The sequence below is a fragment of the Hylobates moloch genome, unplaced genomic scaffold, assembly GCF_009828535.3.
Source record: "Hylobates moloch isolate HMO894 unplaced genomic scaffold, HMol_V3 SCAFFOLD_1, whole genome shotgun sequence".
NCBI lineage: Eukaryota > Metazoa > Chordata > Mammalia > Primates > Hylobatidae > Hylobates > Hylobates moloch.
The window spans coordinates 71902509-71927387 of NW_026652276.1; the positions used below are offsets into that span (position 1 = coordinate 71902509).

The 24879-nt window shown below is 40.1% G+C and overlaps 1 protein-coding gene and 1 pseudogene across 1 annotated transcript in view; one reads left to right on the forward strand and one right to left on the reverse strand.

Moving 5' to 3' along the window:
* MYO3B (myosin IIIB) overlaps positions 1–24879 on the reverse strand; it is a 476027-nt gene that overhangs the window by 52966 nt on the left and 398182 nt on the right. The window lies entirely within an intron of this gene.
* LOC116810683 (high mobility group protein B1-like) lies at positions 62–772 on the forward strand (annotated as a pseudogene).

Genomic DNA, 24879 nt, shown 5'->3' on the forward strand with positions numbered 1-24879 from the left:
GTTACAGAGTGGAGAGGGTGAGGAGGCTGTGCCTGGCTCCCATTCTCACAGCCACTGCAGTACATTGAGCTCCATAGAGACAGTGCCGGGGCAAGTGAGAGCCGGATGGGCACTGGGCGACTCTGTGCCTCGCTGTGGAAAAATAACTCAACATGGGCAAAGGCGACCCTAAGAAGCCGAGAGGCAAAATGTCATCATATGCATTTTTTGTGCAAACTTGTCGGGAGGAGCGTAAGAAGAAGCACCCAGACGCCTCAGTCAGCTTCTCAGAGTTTTCTAAGAAGTGCTCAGAGAGGTGGAAGGCCATGTCTGCTAAAGAGAAAGGAAAATTTGAAGATATGGCAAAGGTGGACAAGGCCCATTATGAAAGAGAAATGAAAACCTATATCCCTCCTAAAGAGGAGACAAAAAAGAAGTTCGAGGATTCCAATGAACCCAAGAGGCCTCCTTCAGCCTTTTTCCTGTTGTGCTCTGAGTATCGCCCAAAAATCAAAGGAGAACATCCTGGCCTGTCCATTGGTGATGTTGCGAAGAAACTGGGAGAGATGTGGAATAATACTGCTGCAGATGACAAGCAGCCTTATGAAAAGAAGCCTGCCAAGCTGAAGAAAAATACGAAAAGGATACTGCTACATATCGAGCTAAAGGAAAGCCTGATGCAGCAAAAAAGGGAGTTGTCAAGGCTGAAAAAAGCAAGAAAAAGAAGGAAGAGGAGGAAGATATGGAAGATGAAGAGGATGAGGAGGAAGATGAAGATGATGATGATGAATAAGTTGGTTTTAGCCTCGTTTTTTTCCTTGTCTAGAAAGCATTTAACCCCCCTGTACACAACTCACTCCTTTTAAAGAAAAAACTGTGTAAGATTTGTTTTTACACTGTACAGTGTCTTTTTTCGTATAGTTAACACACTACCAAATGTGTCTTTAGATAGCCCTGTCCTGGTGGTATTTTCAATAGCCACTAACCTTGCCTGGTACAGTATGGGGGTTGTAAACTGGCATGGAAATTTAAAGCAGGTTTTTGTTGGTGCACAGCACAAATTAGTTATATATGGGGATGGTAGTTTTTCATCTTTAGTTGTCTCTGATGCAGCTTATGTGAAATAATTGTTGTTCTGTTAACTGAATACCACTCTGTAATTGCAAAATAAAAAGTTGCAGCTGTTTTGTTGACATTCTGAATGCTTCTAAGTACATACAATTTTTTTATTAGTATTGTTGTCCTTTTCATAGGTCTGAAATTTTTCTTCTTGAGGGGAAGCTAGTCTTTTGCTTTTGCCCATTTTGAATCACATGAATTATTACAGTGTTTATCCTTTCATATAGTTAGCTAATAAAATGCTTTTGTCTATGCACCCCGCATATCACAATGGGGGTAAAGTTAAGTTGAGATAGTTTTCATTCATAACTGAAAATTTGAAATCTTGATCAGTTAAGAAATTTCACATAGCCCACTTATATTTACAAACTGATGAGTAATCAATCTACTCACAGCATGGGATTAATAGAAGCAAACATTTTGAAAGTCTGTCCTTAAAGGACTAATAGAAAAGTATGCTTTATCCTTTACATGAGGACTCCATTGTTTAACTCCCATTACCATGGAATGGCAGTGATATTTTACAGTTCCCACATTAAAGAAGACCTGAGAATGTATCCCCAAAAGCATGAGCTTAGACTATAAGACTGCCAAATTAAATTTTTTGTTGACATTAGTCTCAGTGAAGACTATGAAAATGCTGGCTATAGATGTCTTTTCCCATTTATCTAAATATGGACTGCTCAGGAAATGAGACTTTCCATTAAAAGTATTTTTACTTAATTGAGCCAGCTTTTAAAATAGGGTATATTTTCCCCTATTATGGTTTGCCTCTTTATAAATCCAAGTAGATAGGAGGAAGGAAGATACTTAAACTTTGCATTTCAGTATGAATTATTCAATTTATTCGAAAGATTTTTCTTTACAAAACCCAAACTCGTTCATTAGTCATGTTTATCTGCTTAGCAGTTTAGGGAACAATTTGGCAATTTTGTGGGTTTTGAGATTATCGTTTTCTTAAAGTGCCAGTATTCTAAAATAGCGTTCTTATAATTTTACATGCTTTTGTGATGGAGTGCTGTTTTGTTATATAATTTTGACTTGTATTATTTCCATTTGCATTTGTTTATATAATTTCAGGAGGAATACTGAACATCTGAGTCCTAGATGATACTAATAAACTAATAATTGCAGAGTTAAAAAAAACAAAAAAAAACAAAAAAACAACAACAAAAAACTAGGAAGGGCTTATCTTCAGAGTTCTCTATTGCTTACATCCAGTGGACCATTTCTGCATTCCTTCATTAGCATCTTCCCAGAGCCATCACTGCCATAAGAAGCAAGGCAAGATCTCCAGGAAGGGAAAATAATCAACAATCATGGCTGACTTATGAATTTAATAATTTTTGCTAGATAAATCCTAGTTTAAAGATAAACATTTTAAGGATATTTGTATTAAATCTAAATATTAAAAAATTTGAAAAATGATAAAAGCAAATATGGGTGAAAATTTAATCACAGGGTGGGAAAGATTTTTCTAAGCATGAGACTAAGGGCCAGCACTCTAAAATACTGAGCTGAGTACATCAAAAAGAACTTTTTTTGTTGTTTTTCTGAGATGGAGTTTCACTCTGTCGCCCAGGCTGGAGTGCAGTGGCACAATCTCGGCTCACTGCAACCTCCACCTCCCAGGTTCAAGCAATTCTCCTGCCTCAGCCTCCCAAGTACCTGGGATTACAGGCGCCCGCCACCATGCCCAGCTAATTTTTTGTATTTTTAGTAGAGATGGGTTTCAGCATGTTGGCCAGGCTGGTTGCGAACTCCTGATCTCAAATGATCTGCCTGCCTTGGCCTCCCAAAGTGCTGGGATTACAGGCAAAAAAAAAAAAACAAAAAAACAAAAAAAACAAACCCTTTTAACAGTAAAAACAAACAAGCGATAATAAATAGAAAAAAAATACTTGTAATAGCTATATTTGACAACAGATTACTGTGCCTAATATGTAAACAGCTACTATAATCTTTGGGAGTAATAGATTTTCTACCCACAGCTCTCTTTGGAAAATAGAACAGATTGTATACGCCTTCTGAAATGCTTCTCCTTTGATGTAACTGCCTGGAGTATAGTCAAATGGGTGGTACCAGTACGAACAGTGCTCTATGCTTTAGCTTGATGTAGTCCTTACTACTGGGTGGTACAGAGATAGAGAATGACTAAGAACACAATGAGGAGTGAGGGAGAATGTCCTGTAGGGTGAAATGAAGACAGGATGGGTGGAAACACTGAAGAAAATGAACTGAGAAATGCAAAAGCTATTTTTCAAGCCATACAGCACTCTGAGAAGTATGTAAAAGCATCTAACACACTGGGCCTGACCTGCAGTAGGCACTTCATTAAATGCACACTGAATTTAAGCAGAGGCATGAAAGGACTTGAGGCAAAGAGGCAGGACCTATTTCTAATAATAATTGTAATTATAATTACAATAATGGTTAACTATAGTTTTATAGCTTACTAGGTGCTAGATTCTTAGCTTAGCTCTGGACATGGGTAATTTCCTTTAAGTCCCGTAACAACTCTGAAAGATTTGTACTGTTATTACCATTTTATAGATTCTGAAACTGAAGCCCAGGACCCCTTAACCCAAGTTCACATAACTAGGAAATGGCTTGTTGATACAAATTTGGGCCATGTAAGTCCAGAGCCCACATCCTTACAACTACACTCTGTGTCCTTACTGCCATCCCTCACCAGCAGGTAGATCACATGTGGTCTCAATGGACTCAGATCTGCGGCCTGTAGCCATAGCGTGGTTCTTAGTATAAAGGCTGCAGTTCTGAATTTCCACATAGGATAGTTGGATTCCCCAAGGGCCATGAAGTGTCAGACTAAGCTGGAAGGCTGAGAGATTCAAAAAGGAAAAGTTGCCACAAAATAAATGATCTTTTCAGCCTTCTAATCATTCTAATCCTAGTTTCCAGTGACCAAACTGCACTCTGTTTATTCAGATGGAGGCAGGCCATGGTGCCAAGCACTGTGCATTGCAGGGGAATTCGTTCGTGAGGCCCTTTGATGTCTCATGAATCCCAGGAACAGCCGGCTGAAGCAGGCAGAGCTGCTTTGTGTTTATGCCTCTAAACAGAACCATTTGAATACACAGACCAAAAGACCTGGTCTGGGAGCACTGCGTTTTCTCCAATAGAGTGATTCATTGCTAATGTCTTCATTTTGGACACTGCAGTTGAATGTGAAACCATATGCTTTAAATTAAAAGCACACTAAGCAAATCACAAGTTTCTCAAGATGGTGCGTAAAGTCTGTTTTGGCATCTGTTGGTTGCCAAAAGACCCACATGATCCTGTAATTAAACAACAGATATTTTCTGGAAAATCAATCATTTTAGCTGTCCCCAAATGCTATAATTATGATGTTTAGGTGCTATGTTGAGAAATAGGTTGCACAACTAGACTCTTTTAGAATTGTTTGTTCCCTGCTCTGATATTGTCCTGATCTTTCTCTAGCCATCTTATTCCAATTCATTGTATTAGAATGTGAAGCTGTTTAGTTAAGTGAGCAATAAACAGCAGAACACAGAGCCAGAAATGTTGGCAACAGAGGCACTAATAATAGATATTATTATATCTACTTGTCCAGAAGATTCATCCACCTTGAGGATAATACCACAATCATTTAGGGTTCATGATTGCAGTCATCAGAAACTGAGACCGTCTTTTCTTTTTTTTTCCCTAACCACTAGACAGGGTGGGAACAATTGAGACCATCTTATGCAAAAAGGAGATTCATTGGAAGGAAGTCAGGGACTCATAGAATTGATGGGAGGGTTGAGAACCCAGCATGGACAATAGGCAGGATCCAGGGGTACCCTGGAGGGCCAGGCAATAGAAACAGGCCTTGCTGCTATTGTTCTCCAACCTCCACATCTCCTTGATGGGTTGGCTGAAGAGGCTGGGAGGAGCACCGGCTTGGCAGGGCTTCTTCTTTTTTTTTTTTTTTTCTTTTGAGACAGAGTCTCCCTCTGTTGCCCAAGCTGGAGTGCAGTGGCACAATCTCGGCTCACTGCAACTGCCTCCCAGGCTCAAGCGATTCTCCTGCTTCAGCCTCCTGAGTAGCTGGGATTACAGGTGTGCCACCATGCTCAGCTAATTTTGTTTGTATTTTAGTAGACCCGAGGTTGGCCAGGCTGCTCTCGAGGCAGGGCCTCTTTCAAGGGTTTGTTCCATGGTGGTCTGTAGTGGGAGAGAGACAACATGGAGCCTATTTCTCACCTAGACAGTGAGATTTCCCAAAGAAGACAGGGATGCTGAGAGTAGGGCAAGGTAAATGTTGGACAGCCCAGAATTCTGGCACTACACTCTTGAAATGGAGATTCCCCACCCCAGCCATATTTTCCTGCCTAAGCAGAAAAATGCGTAGACAGAAAACCAACTTCATGAGGGTCAAGAAGAGGTGAAGATAGTACACCTAGTTAGAAGGGGCTAGGCTGCTCAAAGAGACTCCTTTTCTGAAGGAATCTAAGCCTATTTTACAGGCCTGTGGCTGGTGACTATGTGTGTTAAAAACAATGGCTTCTTTCACCTAATTCAGCTTGGAGGTTGCTTTTTACAAAATGCACCATTTCTTATCCCCTTAAAGGGCCTTCTCTAGGCCCTGAGGGGCAGCAGGAGGTTTGTAGGGTAGTGGTGGTTTGGGGGCAGAAGGTGGAAAAAGAACAGAGGAAGAGATGCTATTTAAATGAGTTGTTCTTCCCCCTATAAACCTTATGGGTGGGAAAAAACATGTAGTCAGAATTAAGGAATTTCATGGCCAAATCAAGTCCAATTATGAATGTGTGGTAAGGCGTAGGTACGTGGAACAGTTAGAAACATCGTTCTGCACGATTTACGTTGTACTCTGAGGCCCAGATAAACTCAGGTAAAAGCCAGCTCTGGTGAGGAGAAAGCAGAGGGGCTGGAAATGGTAACAGTCAAAGAAGGACCACCTACCAGGTAAGGGGCTCATGGTCCAGTCCTCTCCAGGGCCTCTACCTGAAGTGACAGCTTTTGGGGGAGTTCAGGTAGGGGTGCCCCTCAGAAAGGTTGTGATGGGACTTGAATTCTTTGCAGTATTACAACAAACCCAGCCAGAATCACAAACAGGCTAATTAGTACTTCAATTTTTTTTTTCCTTTTGGCCAGAAATTAACTTACTCTGTGTGGTAACATTGATTGTATCATGCTCTTGGGTTAAGCCCTAATGGCAACCATTCCTATAACTAATGAAGTGGGAAAGTTAATTTTATTAAACAAATCCTACCCTTGGGAGAAGACATCCATTTCAAAATACAGCATCAACAAGAGAGAGAATAATAAAAGGTGTAATAGATGGTGAAAATGTTGGAAACACCTGGATTCAGGTATTTTGACTGTAAAAGGTCCTCACTAAGATGCAACTACATTTGGGAGGGTGGATTCCTTAGCAACTGCAACCACAGAAGCCTCATTCATTAATTAGGCTGGCTGAGCAAGGAGAAAGGTTGGTTGGAATAACAGTGAGAAGGGAAGCCTACGAAGGCACAGATAGCATGCTCTTTGGAGCTGGGGGAACTTGGATAGCTGGGAATACCCTTAAAGCACTCAGAAGCCAAGCATGGTGGCTCACACCTATAATCCCAGCACCTTGGGAGGCCAAGGCAGGAGGACTGCTTGAGCCCAGGAGTTCAAGACTAGCCTGGGCAACATGACAAGACCCCATCTCTACAAAAAATACAAAAATTAGCCAGTCGTGGTGGTGCGTGTGCCTGGTTCCAGCTACTCAGGAGGCTGAAGTGGGAGGATTGCTTGAATCTGGGGGTTCAAGCCTGCAGTGAGCCATGTTCATGCCTCTGCACTCCAGCCTGAGTAACAGAGTGAGATTCTGTCTCATAAAACAAAAACAAAAACAAGCACTTAGAGAATAACAGTAAACAAGGAGAAGAGGGGCAAAATTAAGATGCAGCAGAGACATAAGGCTAATAATGGCTTCTACCTTGTAATTCAGTCTTCCTCATCTAAGGCTGCACCAGACAACTCAAGTCTCCAGTGCCCACAAGATTCCCATCAATGATCTGGCCGTCTTTAGTTAAGGCAGTAGTGCAAGAACTATCATTTTTGAAACACCCCCTACCTGGTATGATTGGCATGTACTATCTTTACTCCTCACCACAACCCTGCAAAATGATGGTTACTGTTCCTATTTTACAGAAATCAAAACTTAGGTTTGGGGAGGGTAAGTAACTTACTTGCCTGAGATCCCATGGCTCAATATCAGAGCCAGATGTGATCATCAGGCTCCAGAGCCCATGTCTATGTCCCTCTCCTGCACAGATTCTTTCTCAGAAGCCTGGGGCACTACACTGTCCTCAGATCCTCTTTACACCACAAATTCGGCTGGGTCAAGAGCAGCTAATGAGGATTTAATGATTACCTCCTGTACCTGGTAGTTGCTGCCTTCAGGAAAGTAGAGAGGAAGGTGACAGCAACAAGGGTGTGTGTGTGTGCTGGGAGAGTGCATACTCATTGGGCAGACTGGAACAACCAGAGAAAAGCAAGGTAGGAAAGGCTGCAAGGAGGAGGTGGCGACTGAAATATAGATGGGATTGGGATTTGCACACAAAGGGTAAGTCTTAGTTGAGGCACAGTTTACCTCAACACATCTGCTACTGGGTAGGATGTTCAGGCTGGCAATGAATTAGCAGCACAAAGTTAGCCATCATGTTCCTCTCTCCCTTGAAACCTGTGGTAAAATTCCTATTTGCTATTAGAAAATTTGTTAGATGTCTGTTAGTCGCAAATAACAGAAACCACTGCAAATGTGTTTACCCAACATAGGAAACACTGGCTTACTAGAAGAGCTGGCTTCAGGTACTCCAGGGACTAAAATCATGTAACCTGTATCTTCTCTCTCCTGCTGTCCCCTGTAAGCCTAGAGTCTCCTCTCCTCATCTCTCATCTCCACTCTCTTCTCCGCAGCTTCGCCATGCACTGACAATACTTTTTTTTTTTTAACTTCATACAGCCTTCCTCTACTTGGCCATGGCAGTGGTGGTAGAAATGATAGGGCAGGAGGATGGGATTTGGAGATCAAGAGGTAGCCATATATAAAGTCTCAGAGAGGCCTAACTTGAGGCATTTGTCCTACTCTGGACCAGTTACAGTGATCAGGGAGATAGTTGATTTGGATAGATGAGCTTGGGTCACATACCCAAAGTTCTGGCCACGGTTTAGTGTAATATGCCTGACAGCCCCATCAGAACCACAAACAGTGTGTATGTTAGGGTATAATTTTCCGAAGGAAGAAAGGTAACATGATCAAAGTGGAGGAGGAGGAATGCTGGGCTGACACCACTAACAGTTGGTGACAGTGTCTTTATGAATATCAGAATGTACAGTATCAGCGAGCCCCAAGAAATAACATAGATTCTCTAGGAAAAATGTTTGGATGTTTCATGATATAGGAAAATCTTGCAGATGCTCCTGACTAATGACTACTAATGTGCACATCAGAGAGAGGTGGAAACAAAACAGTGTAAGGCCAAGGCTGCATCACGTTCAAGTGTATAGAGCTCATTTATTTTAAGATATGCAGTTCTCTTTTAATTACTTATGATGTCTCACAGCATATTATAAGTAGATCCCAGTATGTATTGTGATAATAACAACATCTTAGGACTAAGAGATCTCACTTGGGTCTTTGTTCTCCAGCTCTTGCTAAGAGGCAGGAGAGAGCCAGTGTTAGCTGATATTCACATCTGCTTATCAGCTTGGTGATGTAGCTTTTTTGTGCTGGTGTATACACGGGGCTATGCACCTTGCAATTAACTGACTTAGGTAAACCCTATGAACCTGGGTAAGTTGTTTTGGGTCACTGCACCTTGGTTTTCTTATTTATAAAATGCAGATGGGGCCAGGCATGGTGGCTCATGCCTGCAACCCCAGCACTTTGGAAAGCCAAGGTGGGAGGATTGCGTGAGCCCAGGAGTTCAAGACCAGCCTGGGCAACATAGTGAGACCTTGTCCCTACATAAAATAATTTTAAAAAATTAGCCAAGTGTGGTGGCAAGCTCAGGTAGTCCCAGTCACTTGGGATGCTGAGGTGAGAGGATCGCTTGAGTTCAGGAATTTGAGGTTGCAGTGATCTATGATCGTTCCACTAGACTCCACCTTGGGCAACAGAGCAAGGCTGGCTCACTCTCTCTCTCTCTCTTTCTAGAAATCTATCTCCTCCTCTCACTATAGACAGATAGATCTATGTATAGAAAGAGATGTAAATAGATTTATCTAGAGATCTATGTATCTATGTATCCATCTATCTATCTATTTAGGTATATAATCTCTATCTATAGATATATATCTATATATAGATCTAGATATCTAGATATCTATATATATCTATCTCATAAAACAGATAAAGATATATCTGTCTATATATCTATATAGATATCTATATGTATCTATAGATTATTTATATGGATAGAGAGAAAGAGATGTAAGAGATGGTAAGACTCCTTGGAACTGGTGAGTGATTCATTCATTAATGTGTTCCAACAGTCAGAAATATTTATTGAGCATCTACCATGGCCATGTGATGGGCACCAAGGATACTTCACTAAACAGAATGGACATGATCCCTGCCCTGCCCTCATGAACCTTATGGTCAGTGAAGGAGACAGATGAAAGGAAAGGAAATTCAAACAGCACCCAGGGAGGGCCTGGTACACAGTAAGTGCTCAATAAATGTCAATTGCCTTATTTTCTCTTTGCCTGCCAATTCATTCACTCATTTTGTTTTAACCTAGAAATGGTGGCAAGGCTCTTAATTTCTCTAAGCTGTGGTTTTTGCAGGGGTTTATTGAGGTGTTTGGGGAGGCTTTCTAATCTCTCTTCTTGCCCCAAAATTCTGCAAATCTTTGGTTCTCTTTCCTCTTCACCCAGGGTGTAGGGAATGGTCTTATTAAAGAGAAACTTTCACTTGAATCCTATGTCTTTGAAGGACAGCCTCATTAGCATTGCCAGGTTGGCCCTTTACCACCAATTTCACAATAATATAAAGCTTTTTAAGGATATTTCTACCCTGCCACACCCAAAACATCCTCAAAAAGCACCTCTATCAACAGAATGGCACATACGAGAACAATTTTAGTGATATGGTTATGGTGAGGGCTTTGGCTCAGGTAGATCTGGTTGGAATCCCAGCACTGGGTATGGGATTTTGGGCAAATGATTTAACCTCTTCATACCTCACTTTCCACATTGTAGGTGGGAATTAAAAAATCAACTTCAACAGAATTATTGTGGGAATTGAATAAGATAACGTGTATAAGATAATGCTTGGTATGGAGTACGTGTTTAATAATGGAATATACTGCCTTGAGTTGAGAAGCAACTGCACGTTTATTGCAAAATGGTTGAACTTCTGGAAGTAAACATTTGCAGCTGGTTCTAGATTTCTACTACCAAGCTTAATGTGTTTTTAAGCTCAATATGTAATACTGGTGCATTCTGTAAATACATTATTCTTTTGGCAGAAGTATGGGGGAAGAGACATTAAGAAAGTTAACCAGGAAATGTAGTGGCCTTGGGCCAATCACATGCTCTGGGCTTTAGTTCCTCACCCCTGAAACAAGAGGGTTGGAATAGATGATCACTAAAATCCTTTTTAATTCTAAAGTTCTATGATTGCAGGGCTGAAAATCTGTGGGAGAATTTTCCACAGAAAATTCCACACATACACAAAAATAGTCTTTGTCCTGCTCTGCTGCACCCTCTCTTTCCACACTAGACCTGCCAACTGATGACTGTGTTAGCCACCCTTTGCTGTCACTAACCTCTTTGTCATTAACCTCACATTTTCACAGAAAATCTCTTTTGTCCATTGAATGCGAAAAGGTGTGGTTTACAACCCTGACATCTCTTTGATTTTTAATTTTTGATCTCAGAGAAAGTAGTTTGAACTCATTTAGCATGATCAGGAGAAATACTAGAGGGTCTATGAACCTTTAATACAGATACCCAAGAGTTTTAGGCCTCCTGGAAATGAGATGAGTCTTTGTGAAGGTCTGAAATTGCAGACACATATTGATACCGTAGAATCTCTTAAGTCCACACGAATCCGCTGATGCTCAAAGGAGAGCAATCAAAAACCTAAATTAATAATTATGTCAATAGATTTTCCTAAAGAAAAAATGACCTACACATGAGGCAATTGGAAAAAATAAAGCTCCAAGTTTGGAGAGAGAAGTAATTAAGCATCCAAAGGCCCACTTTGATAATGTTCACTTCTAAACGTTGAGAGCAAATCTGCTATTATGTCCTTTTTCTTCTCCAGCCCATTTTAGCAGGAGTCTGTGGCCTCTGGATATTGAGACATATTCTCTCAAGGTAATTGACTCTAAGGTCCCACTGCAAAGCCAAAATCTGAGAGACTGTGAGTGTAGAGTATCGCGGCCAAACCTTTCTCCCTGCAGCACCCTAGAGAGCCTGAGGGAGAGAAGCCACTGTGAATACTATGACCCATGGTCCAGGTAATTCTAAATCTGGTGTCCAAGTGTAGCACCCCACCATCGACTCTCCCCTTTTGGATTTCTCTGCAGCAGACCACTTTTTCTTCTCCAAATTCAGCCAGATTTTTCTTAGCTTAGTTCCATGCAGGAAAATACAAAAAGGAAGATCTTTCAGGTAACTGAATTTTGTAGAGTCAGAGAGTTTTGAGGCAAAAAAAAAAAAAAGTCAATCAATCATATATAGTATACTACTTCTGGTAATGGGCAGGGAAATGTTTGAAGAAAGTAGCCTCAGCTGGTGTGAGGAGAGGTACATTTGGTGGGTTCTGGCTCCCTCATTATAGGTAACTTAAAAAAATATGTTAATGTAGGGGTGTGAGGGTGGGGTGGGGATATAATGAGAAATTTCACTGGATGTAAAACCAAAATATGAAGGAGTATTTCCATTTCTTCCAACCACCTTAGGTGTCTACTCTTGTACTATAAGGAGAAAAGTTAAGATAGAACTTTTGAGAAAGAAACCCCTCATTTAAAAAAATCTTTGTCCTTTTACCTATAGAAAACATTTACTCTCCTATCCCTTTTGGTTCTGTTTTCAGAAAGTAACTGTAACAAGACTTTTGTCCTGGAAAGTAACTTCCGATATCACGTATATACAGGCATATATCACTTCATGATGGGGATAATGTTCTCAGAAATGTGTTGTTAGGTGATTTTGTTATTGTGTAAACTTCGTGGAGTACTTACACAAACCTAGACGGTACAGCCTACTACATTACAATACGATGGTATTTGTGTATCTAAACGTAGAAAAGGTGCAGTAAAAATATGATATGAAAGATAAAAAATGGTACATCTGTAGAGGGCACTTGACATAAATGATACTTACAGGACTGCAAGTTGCACAGGGTGAGTCAGTGTGTAAGTGGTGAGTGAATGCGAAGGACATTACTGTACATTGCCAGAGTTTATAAACACTGTACACTTAGACTACACTAAATTTAAAATTTTTTCTTTTTTCAATAATAAATTAACCTTAGCTTACTGTAACTTTTTAACCTTATAAACTTAAATTTTCTAAATGTTTTGACTCATAATAACCCTTAGCTCAAAACATAAACACATTGTGCAGCTGTACAAAAACATTTTCTTTATATCTTTATTTTATAAGCTTTTTTCTATTAAAAAATGTTATTTTACTTTTAAAACTTTTTTTTGTTAAAAACTAAGACAAAAACATATACATTAACCTAGGATTACACAAGATCAGGATCATCAATATCACTGTCTTCTACCTCCATATCTTGTCCCACTGGAAGGTCTTCGGAGGCAAGAATATGCACGGATTTGTCATCTCCTATGATAACAATGCCTTCTGAAACACCTCCTAAAGGACCTGCCTGAGGCTATTCTTGAGGAGGTGGTGTCACTCTTTTCAGAAATATGTCTATAGTAGTTTACTTGGTTCGTTTCTTTTTTTCATTATAGGTTTTCTCGTAAGCAGATAATACACCATGAACATCCTCTGTGTTACTGAAAACCTTTCAGTGTTGGGGTCCATGATATCAAACTTTTTAAGGAGCTTGTTGATGTCTGCAAAACTTCTGCTAAACCCTGAATTTTCTTGGGGGTTCTTCTTTTTTACATCTTCTCCTGTAGTTTCCTTTTCTCTTGCCTCTTCTTCAGCTACATGTTCTTGTTCCAGTTCCAATAACTAATTTTTAGTTAATTCCTCAGTAATCACTTCTGGAAGCTCCAAATCTCATTCTTATTCACACCCAGGTTAAAGTTGTTGGCCATCTCAACCACAGCCTTGTTGATTTTTGCAACGTTGGCAAATTATTTACAATCATGGATGAACCTCTTGAGTGTCATCTTCTAGATGAGATTCACAGATTCTTTGGTGACATTACCCCATGCCCAAGCAAGGATTCTGATGCAGTTATAGATGTTATAATCCTTCCAGAATTGCATCAGTGTTTTCTCAGTGTCTTCCTCAGCTGCAGCAATAGCCTGAACAAATGTCCTCTTCAGGCAGTAGACCTTAAAAGCTGCTATAACTCCTTGATCCATTGTTTGGGTAAGAGGTGATATTTGGAATGAGAAATGCCACTTTGATGTTGGGATAAAGATTGTCAATAAAAGAAGACTGTGTGGGAGCATTATCAACAATATGCAAAATCTTGGAAGGTATTCTCCAAACAGTACTTCATTTCACTGGCATGGCAATTCAGGAGGGCATCCTGGAAGAGGAGTTGAGTCAACCATGATTTCTTATTGCTCCTGTAGTACACTGGCACTGTGTGCCCTCTCCCTTTTTTTGAGCCAGGGTCTTGCTCTGTCACCCAGGCTGGAGTGCAATGGCAAGATCATTGCTTACGACAACCTCAAAATCCTGGGCTTAAGAAATCCTCCTGCCTCAGACTCCTGAGTAGCTAGGACTACAGGAATGTGCCACCACACCTGGCTAATTTTTTTGTATAGAGATGAAGTCTCACTATGTTGCCCAGGCTGTCCTGAAGTTCTTGGCCTGAAGGGATCCACCCTCCTCGGCCTCCCAAAGGGCTAGGATTACAGAAGTGAGTTACCAAGCCTGGCTTGTGTGTGTTTATTGACATGCTTGAAGGCCCTGGGGTTCTCATAGTGGCAGGTCACAAAGGGTTTTAATTTGTAGCCTTCAACATTCCCCCCAACCAAGACTGTTATCCTATTCTTAAAAGCCTTGAAACCTGACATTGACTTGGAGTCCATATGTATAAGTCCATTTAAAGATCAACAAAATTGATATACCGCTAGCAAGACTAATAAAGAAGAAAAGAGAGAAGAATCAAATAGATGCAATAAAAAATGATAAAGGGGATATCACCACCGATCCCACAGAAATACAATCTACCATCAGAGAATACTACAAACACCTCTATGCAAATAAACTAGAAAATCTAGAAGAAATGGATAAATTCCTCGACAAATACACCCTCCCAAGACTAAACCAGGAAGAAGTTGAATCTCTCAATAGACCAATAACAGGTTCTGAAATTGTGGCAATAATCAATAGCTTACCAACCAAAAAGAGTCCAGGACCTGATGGATTCACAGCCGAATTCTACCAGAGGTACAAGGAGGAACTGGTACCATTCCTTCTGAAATTATTCCAATCGATAGAAAAAGAGGGAACCCTCCCTAACACATTTTATGAGGCCAGCATCATCCTGATACCAAAGCCTGGCAGAGACACAACCAAAAAAGAGAATTTCAGACCAATATCCTTGAAGAACATTGATGCAAAAATCCTCAATAAAATACTGGCAAACCGAATCCAGCAGCACATCTAAAAGCTTATCCACCATGATCAAGTGGGCTTCATCCCTGGGATGCGAGGCTGGTTCAACATACGCAAATCAATAAACATAATCTAGCATATAAACAGAACCAAAGACAAAAACCACATCATTATCTCAATAGATGCAGAAAAGGCGTTTGACAAAATTCAACAACCCTTCATGCTAAAAACTCTCAATAAATTAGGTATTGATGGGACGTATCTCAAAATAATAAGAGCTATCTACGACAAACCCACAGCCAATATCATACTGAATGGGCAAAAACTGGAAGCATTCCCTTTGAAAACTGGCACAAGACAGGGATGCCCTCTCTCACCGCTCCTATTCAACATAGTGTTGGAAATTCTGTCCAGGGCCATCAGGCAGGAGAAGGAAATAAAGGGTATTCAATTAGGAAAAGAGGAAGTCAAACTGTTTGCAGATGACATGACTGTATATCTAGAAAACCCCATTGTCTCAGCCCAAAATCTCCTTAAGCTAATAAGCAACTTCAGCAAAGTCTCAGGATACAAAATCAGTGTACAAAAATCACAAGCATTCTTGTACACCAATAAGAGACAAACAGAGAGCCAAATCATGAGTGAACTCCCATTCACAATTGCTTCAAAGAGAATAAAATGCCTAGGGATCCAACTTACAAGGGATGTGAAGGACCTCTTCAAGGAGAACTACAAACCACTGCTCAATGAAATAAAAGAGGATACAAACAAATGGAAGAACATTCCATGCTCATGGGTTGGAAGAATCAATATCGTGAAAATGGCCATACTGCCCAAGGTAATTTATAGATTCAATGCCATCCCCATCAAGCTACCAATGACTTTCTTCACAGAATTGGAAAAAACTACTTTAAAGTTCATATGGAACCAAAAAAGAGCCCGCATCGCCAAGTCAATCCTAAGCCAAAAGAACAAAGCTGGAGGCATCACGCTACCTGACTTCAAACCATACTACAAGGCTACAGTAACCAAAACAGCATGGTACTGGTACCAAAACAGAGACATAGATCAATGGAACAGAACCGAGCCCTCAGAAATAATGCCACATATGTACAACTATCTGATCTTTGACAAACCTGACAAAAACAAGCAATGGGGAAAGGATTCCCTATTTAATAAATGGTGCTGGGAAAACTGGCTAGCCATATGTAGAAAGCTGAAACTGGATCCCTTCCTTACACCTTATACAAAAATTAATTCAAGATGGATTAAAGACTTACATGTTAGACCTAAAACCATAAAAACCCTAGAAGAAAACCTAGGCAATAGCATTCAGGACATAGGCTTGGGCAAGGACTTCATGTCGAAAACATCGAAAGCAATGGCAACAAAAGCCAAAATAGACAAATGGGATCTAATTAAACTAAAGAGCTTCTGCACAGCAAAAGAAACTACCATCAGAGTGAACAGGCAACCTACAAAATGGGAGAAAATTTTTGCAACCTACTCATCTGCCAAAGGGCTAATATCCAGAATCTACAATGAACTCAAACAAATTTACAAGAAAAAAACAAACAACCCCATCAAAAAGTGGGCAGAGGACATGAACAGACACTTCTCAAAAGAAGACATTTATGCAGCCAAAAAACACATGAAAAAATGCTCATCATCACTGGCCATCAGAGAAATGCAAATCAAAACCACAATAAGATACCATCTCACACCAGTTAGAATGGCCATCATTAAAAAGTCAGGAAACAACAGGTGCTGGAGAGGATGTGGAGAAATAGGAACACTTTTACACTGTTGGTGGGACTGTAAACTAGTTCAACCATTGTGGAAGTCAGTGTGGCGATTCCTCAGGGATCTAGAACTAGAAATACCATTTGACCCAGCCATCCCATTACTGGGTATATACCCAAAGGACTATAAATCATGCTGCTATAAAGACACATGCACACGTATGTTTATTGTGGCACTATTCACAATAGCAAAGACTTGGAGACAACCCGAATGTCCAACAACGATAGAGTGGATTAAGAGAATGTGGCACATATACACCATGGAATACTATGCAGCCATAAAAAATGATGAGTTCATGTCCTTTGTAGGGACATGGATGAAGCTGGAAACCATCATTCTCAGTAAACCATCGCAAGGATAAAAAACCAAACACCGCATGTTCTCACTCATAGGTGGGAATTGAACAATGAGAACACACAGACACAGGAAGGGGAACATCACACTCCGGGGACTGTTGTGGGGTGGGGGGAGGGGGGAGGGACAGCATTAGGAGATATACCTAATGCTAAATGACGAGTTAATGGGTGCAGCACACCAATATGGCACATGGATACATATGTAACAAACCTGCACATTGTGCACATGTACCCTAAAACTTAAAGTATAATAATAATAATAAAAAAGAAATCTATTTCTAGAATAGGGAGGTTTCATCCATATTGAAAATTTGCTCTGACAAGTAATTTTCCTCCATAATCAGTTTATCTAGAGTTTCCAAAAATTCTTCAGCTGCTTTCACATCAGCACTCACAGATTCAGTGCTCCCTTTTGCATTATGTAGTGAATAACAAGTCTTGAATTGTTTAAATCATCCAGAGCTAACAGTAAATTCAACACTGTAGTGAGGTCTGGCCTTTCTTTTACACTGCAAACAAACCTTCTGCCTGGGCTGTGATCATTATGGTACTGAGAAGAATGTGCTTCTGTGATTGGCCATCAGTGCAGGTCATTGAAAGTTTCTCTGTACGTGATATAGACCCTTCTTGCATTTTTGTGAGTCTCATTATTTTCAATAAAGCCGATCCCTTAACAACTTCCATCACTTTGCTCTTGTTCTTCAAGATCATAGCTATGGTGGAATGGGACATACCTGACTGGTGAGCAATAACCATCACTGACTTTCTACCTTTGTAATTAAGTGGTTCTTAATCACTTTTGTTTCGAGGTCAGTCACTCAATGTGGCCTCTTACTGGCAACATTAGCCGTGAGTTTTGTACACTTAGGGGCCATAATGAACAAAACAACATGAGATTAAATCAAGCACAAGAGAAAATGACGCAATCAAGAGATGTGGTAAACACAAGATATATGAGGCTGCTGCTGACATAACATGGCATACTGTTTTACAGCACACATTGTTTTATAAGTAGAAGGCATAATAATAAAAAGTACAGTATAGTAAATACATAAGTCAGTATTATCATTATCTAAAATTACGTAATATACGTAAGTATATGTGCTATACTTTTACACAACTGGTAGCACAGATGTTTATGTAATTTTTCTCTTATCACAAAGTGACCCTTCAGCAAAAATGCTGAAACTCTTGCTTTGTTGGCATTGGGTAGACTTGGCAAGAGAGAAAACCAACATATTCATTCATTAAAAGAAGAAAATCCATACGAATTGAGCTCCAAAGCTTTTAGTTGAGTGTTGTTTATACAAACTCTTAAATATTTGGATAATCAATTGTCAAAGTAGAAGTTCTGGAAGAATTATGTTCTAAAAGGCTGCCAAGGTATCTGATTTTGACATCAAAATTAATTTCACAAAATTTTAGACTTAGTTCAAATCAAATTTAGATTTGGCTCCCAGCCATCAGTAATTAAAATTTATGAGTACACAGCAGTATCTCTGATGCCTGGCAAGGGCTTCAGGACCACTAAAATGAAAACTTCTACCATGGGACCTTTATTCCAGGGGCAGATCCACTTTTAAATTAACAACTTTTCATCTCACAGAAAATGAAAAATAATGAGCCATTTCTTTGGGTCATGTATCTCTGTTGCCAGAAAAACAAAAGACGTCAAAATTTTTAGTAACATACATAACAGGCACCATTTTTGCTTTTATGTAAAGTATCAGTTCCACATGTAATTGCTAAATATTTTCTAAATTAAGAGCCCATGTGGTGAGCGAGTGCACACAAAAAGATAATCAGAAAAATCTCAGCATTAAAGTATATTCTCCAAGTAAAAACACATAAATCATGTTGGTAAGGTCCAGGCTGCTGTGAAAATTACTGCTCTCAGCCTTGTGTTTCTGTCGAGTCTAGTGCAGAGGAACTGCAAAATGACTGGGCCTGTGAACTTTAGGTCACAGAGTAAAGGCAACCAAAACAAATGGCTACATCCCACAAAGTCAAAGCCCAAACACAAAGCAATCTAGAGATACACTTTTGGATTATAACATAGTGTTTACTAGAAAACGATCTGCATTCTAGTTTCCAGTTTTCACTCTACTGCTTAGTAAATTCACTCTGCCAAGGGTGCTGCTTTCCTAACTGAGGACAATAAAACCTTCTTTCCCTGAACAAACACTGTGTGATTTCTTTTTCTTTTTTTTTTTTTTTTTTTTTTTTTGAGACAAAGTCTCCTCTGTGGCCCAGGCTGGAATGCAACCTCCCCCTCTCCTGCCTCAGCCTCCCAAGTAGCTGGGACTACAGGCACACGCCACCATGCCCTGCTAACTTTTATCTTAATGTTTTTAGTAGAGACAGGGTTTTGCCATGTTAGCCAGGTCAGTCTCGAACTCCTGGCCTCAAGTGATCCACCCGCCTCGGCCTCCCAAAGTGCTGGGATTACAGGCGTGAGCCACCATGCCTGGCCACTGTGTGATTTCTTGAAGTGATTTCCAACTCTAAGAACTGTGACTCGATTTCCTTGCTTATTGCTTGTTCAGAGCCTGTTGCTGGTAAGGCCAGAGCTATAGGTGTCCTGATCACTTGGACTGTTGTACTGCCCACAAATGGTACCCCTAATGCTAGCTGATCATCTCACAAATCTCACAAGAGGGCCAGGCCAAGAGAGTACCTGTGCCTAGTGTGTCCACTTCTGAAAAAAACCACAAAAAGGTGTGAAAAATTGAGGATGGTTCTGCAAGAGCTCAAGGCTCTACAATGCAGGCAGGAGGTGGAGGTGAGCAGGCAGCACATCCATGTTGCTTTTCTTTTCTGTCTGAAGCTTTCAGAGGGGAGTTGGGTATAAGAACTGATACTTTTTTGGGTCCTCCCCAGCTCCATAAAATAAAGACATGCTCAAGTGACTCCTGAGACTCTTCTTGGCTCAGGACACAAAGAATTACTATGAGTACTACATTACTCACCTGGGATGCATTATTTAGGCTGGTAGAAACCTGAGGACATGCTGGAATTTATGTGAAAGACGTATTTATCAGGTTTCCTTTTTGTGCATGCCTCTAGAGCAGTAATTTTCAACCTTGGCTGCACATTAGAGTCATCTGGGGAACTTTAAAATAATCCCAATGGCCAGGCCACATCCCAGAACAATTACATCACAATCTCTGGAGGTGGGACTCCAGCAGATCAATATTCTTTAAAGCTCCTCTGGTGATTTCAACGTATAGCCAAGGTCGAGAACTGCTGCATGAGAGGAGTAACAGTCAGTAGCATGAACCTGCATTTCACAAGCTGAGAACACAAAGGTGGAAAGGTTCTCAGTTAAGCTGACTTCTTAAAAGCATCCCAGATTTCTAGAGTAACTACCTACTGTCTACTGAAAACTTATTTCAATTTTTCTCCTATGGGTTAGAATCAAAGGCAGACAGCCTAAAAATAACTCATTAGCAGCTTGCGTGGCTGATGGCAATGTTGGAAATTGTAAGTTGCCTTTTAACTTAAGCTTATTGCCTTCTCCCTTTGAATTAATGTAACTATTAAGAATCAAGTTACAGATCAATAAAAGGTCTTACTAATCATGTTAACAAGTGCGAAAGGTCCAATCCAACACCTAATCCCTATGAGTATTCTCTGGCACTTATGCAATTCTTTACCTAAAATCCAAGAAACACTTAATGGGGGAAAAAACACAAACAGCAAAGATAGTTGAAGAGAAATGTATTTCCTTAAAGGAATGACAAGTGATACATTTTCCACATTAATTTATATCTGCCCTTCATCTCCACAGGCTCAATTAATAAAAGTTATGCATAACTCATATGAGAGATCATTAAATCAACCAGTTCACAGTGTGGACTAATTGGTAAATAAATACTTTATAAAAATGGTGATGGGTGTACAGACCCTGTTTTACTCTTAAAAAGAAAAAAAAATTTAAAAACTTTATCCATAGCTTTGATATAAATACCCACACCTCACCCTCTTCAATTTTATAATGTTTTCCAAGTTTGTTGGAGGGAGATACACCACAGAATTAGAGCCCCACAGGGGGACCACAATCCTGGATGAAAAGTTTAAAATCAAATAAAAAATTCAGATTCATTTAATTAGCCAGAAGCCTGGTGGCACGCACATAAGACATTCTCTACATCTGGGCGTCACTCTATTTTTGTTTTGATCCACTAGTTTGGCATTGTGTAAATGTAACCATAGACAGAAGGAAAGAAAGCAAGACAGAGACAGGAGAGGAGAAATATACAGCTCTTTGCCAGGTTATCTTGAAAACAAAAAAGGTCTTTTGTAAGTTAGCTTGCTTTCTGAGGTTTAATTTTTTTTAAGTTTACTGTTACATATGGAAAATCACATCTTCAAGTTGGAGAATATTTTTTCCTTACCATGAGACCTGAGTGTGAAGTCGCAACGTACTATTTGCCAGCTGTGTGACCTTGGGCAAGGAGCTAAACTTCTCTCAAACTGTTTGCTCATCAAGGAAGAGTATCTTTTAGATACTAGATACTTTTAGATACTAGCCTACTTAAAAAGATATTGTCAGGATTAAATACAATGTTGTGTGAAAAACACTTAACCCAGTTGCATGCACAGAATAAAGTGCTCAAGAAATATTTGTTGTTGTTATTTACTATGCATAGACAATCCTAGTATCCATCTTAATTTTTCCACAGAGAAATGCAATTGTTATAGAAGTGGAGCCCTCAGAGCAAAGGCTTGGGTTTATATATGAATACAGACCAGTGTCCCTGAGTAAAATAAAAATTCAAAAAAAACTATGCTCCTAGCCTTGACCTGTCATTCCCATTTCTTCTAGAGATTTTGATGTGGCCAAGGGAACGGTGGAGGCAGATTTAGAAAAGATGCCATGTTCTTCGAGGCCTGCAGGCAAGGCTGAGAGAGAAAGGACCCAACCGCTGAGAGCCTCTGCCTCATGTCAGCAGGTGAGGCAGGCAGAGATCTCTCCCTGAGCACTTTCCCTGTGATCAACCCTAGGTAGCGATCAGATGTGGATTATATTGAGCTAGACTTTATCCCTGCTCTAAAAAATCTATCAGTCTGGTAAGGGAGACAAGGGATAGTTACACACATAAATATACTCAAATAATCAGCAGAGCTCAGTCAAGGGGGAGGGGGTGGAGGGGATGCAGTCGGGGGGTGCGGGGTGTCGGGCGGTGTGGTGGGCAGACTCTGCAGTATGGCAGCACTCCAGGGCAGGGGGAGCTGTCAGGAGCAGCCGGAGAGTCCAAGGCTAGTTTTTGTGGCAAAGGGGTTGTGTCTCCTAGCCAAGCTACTGCTTTTATACCCTTTGAAGTGAGCTGTGGCTGAAAAGGATCTGTTGACCTCCAGAGAATAAGCTCAGGAGGGAATTCTGTGGAAGAGGGAAAGAGAAAATCCCATTGTTTCTCTCCCCTGGGCCTCAAGAAGGAAAAGCCACAATGACAATTTTTTTTCTTAACAAAAGGCCTGAATATTTAATGCCTGTTGCTGAGTACTTATTTCGCTTTTCCAGGGGAACTAGGAGCAACAACTCCTGCTGGGATTTTTTTCTTTTTTTAATAAAAAGTTGAGAGGAAGAAAGAAGTAGAGGAAGGGTAGGGCGGCAAAGTGGGGGAAAGGAAGGTGGAAGAAAAAGCAAGCCACTGAAGGAAACGGGATTTCTTCCTGCTTTGGAGGAGAAAAAGGCCTTGCTGAGCACCTGTCAATCAGTGCTGCCCACTGGAGGGGCCGTCTTGGCAGCCGTTTAGAGCACCCCTCACCAGGGATGTGTGGTTGGATTCAGCTCACCCAAAAATGGTACCAGAACTGAAGAGGAGGGCGGTGAGGTCATCTTCCCTGCAAACAGTGCTGCTCCACTAAAGCTTGACTCCACCCCACGCATATTTGCCCCAAAGCCTTTATTGTCCTGTTTTCTTGCCAGAGTAGCAGTAGGGAAGCAACACTTGTTACACTAACTTCATTTGCTTCTCTGAATGACATCAAACCCCAGAAGCTCCTAACCCTTTGCTTCCTGGGAATTCTACAGACCTACTGGTAGTGAGTCTGTAGCCATCATGAACTTTAATCTGATTACAGTCCTAAAACTACTTCTTCATAAAGTTATGTTGCATGAAAGAATCTTTGCCCTTGCAGATATTTATTTTTTTCTTCCCCAAAAGTGGATAGAAGGTAATTTATAAATCAATAGGCTGCCTTGCAACTGTTGGCCTGTCCAATCTTGGTGTATATCCCACATTACATTAAGGTGATCCTCAACTTTTGGGGGTGTTTTTACCAGTTAATAATGACACACATCTTTTGTCTCCTTTCCATTGCACATTTTTTTACAGCTTTGGTAAACTTGCCATAAAAAAAATCTTGCCTGAGAAGATAGCTTATTAACATACACCATCATCATCAAAAGCGTGATGTTATTATTGTATATACAGTAAATATTAGCTTTTATAATAAATCAGAGGTTAGGTTGTTTAGCTAAAAATGTGAAGGTTGAGCAAGATCTAATGGGAAAGGATGCACTATCCAATAAATGGAGCTGGACCTATTATCCATATAGAAAAAAGAAAATTAAGTTCATCCCATGTATCATATATAAAAATAAATTTGAGGTGGAATGATTACCTATGTGTGAAAAAAAGATTAAAACTTTAAAAAGATATAAGGCTTAATATATCTATAAGTTTTCGGAGGAAAGACTTCTTAAGGCACATAAGCCATTAAAAAAAGAAATTAATAAAACTGTTAAAATCATCTGTTCAATAAAGAATGCTACATATACATACAGAAGGCAAGGCACAGGCTAGAAGAATATATGTGCAATGCATATAATCTGCAAATAATTAATAGCCACAATATAGAAATAATTCTTACGAAAAAATGAAAAATAGACAAAGGACATGAATACATAGTTCACCAAAAAGTAGCACATGAGAAAGTGACTATCTTTATTATTAATCAGAGACAAGCAATGAAAGTGATATGTCATTTGTGTTTCTGACTCTGAAATTTATTTTTTTAATCTGGAAATTCAAAGAGTTGGTGAGAATATGGAGAAAAGGAAGGTTCATCAGTCTGTTGGTATGAGTGCAAATTTGTACTACATGTTTGGAGAGCAAGTTGGCAATATTCTGAATGGTAGATGTGCTTAGCAATTCCTTCCTAGGGAGATATATACCCAGAAATTTTCTTGTGCTTCTACATGAAGAGATATATACAAGAACACCCATCACAGCGTCATTTCTAATAGCGAGAAATCATGAACAACCAAAATGGCAATAAAAAAGAGAATATTATGTTTTAGTCATGAAATTAATGAGAGTTCTATATGTATCAACGTGATAAATATTGGAAACATTTCAAGGAAAAATAAAACCCTGCAGTGATAAATATATTCTGCATTTATACAAAGTTTAAAAACATATACTATTTATGCTTTCATACACACACACACACACACACACACACACACACACACACACACACACACACACACACACACACACACACACACACACACACACACACACACACACATATATAAGGTTTGGTGGGACCTGAAGCTTATACAACTTGAGGAGTGGTTTTTTTGTTTTGTTTTGTTTTTGTTTTTGAGACGGATCTCGCTCTGTCACCCTGGCTGGAGTGCAGTGGTGCGATCTCAGCTCACTGCAACCCCCGCCTCCCAGGTTCAAGCAATTCTCCTGCCTCAGCCTCCCGAGTACCTGGGATTACAGGCATGTGCCACCACACCCAGCTAATTTTTGTATTTTTAGTAGGGACGGGCTTTTGCCATGTTGGCCAGGCTGGTCTTGAACTCCTGACCTTGGGCAATCTGCCCACCTCGGCCTCCTAAAGC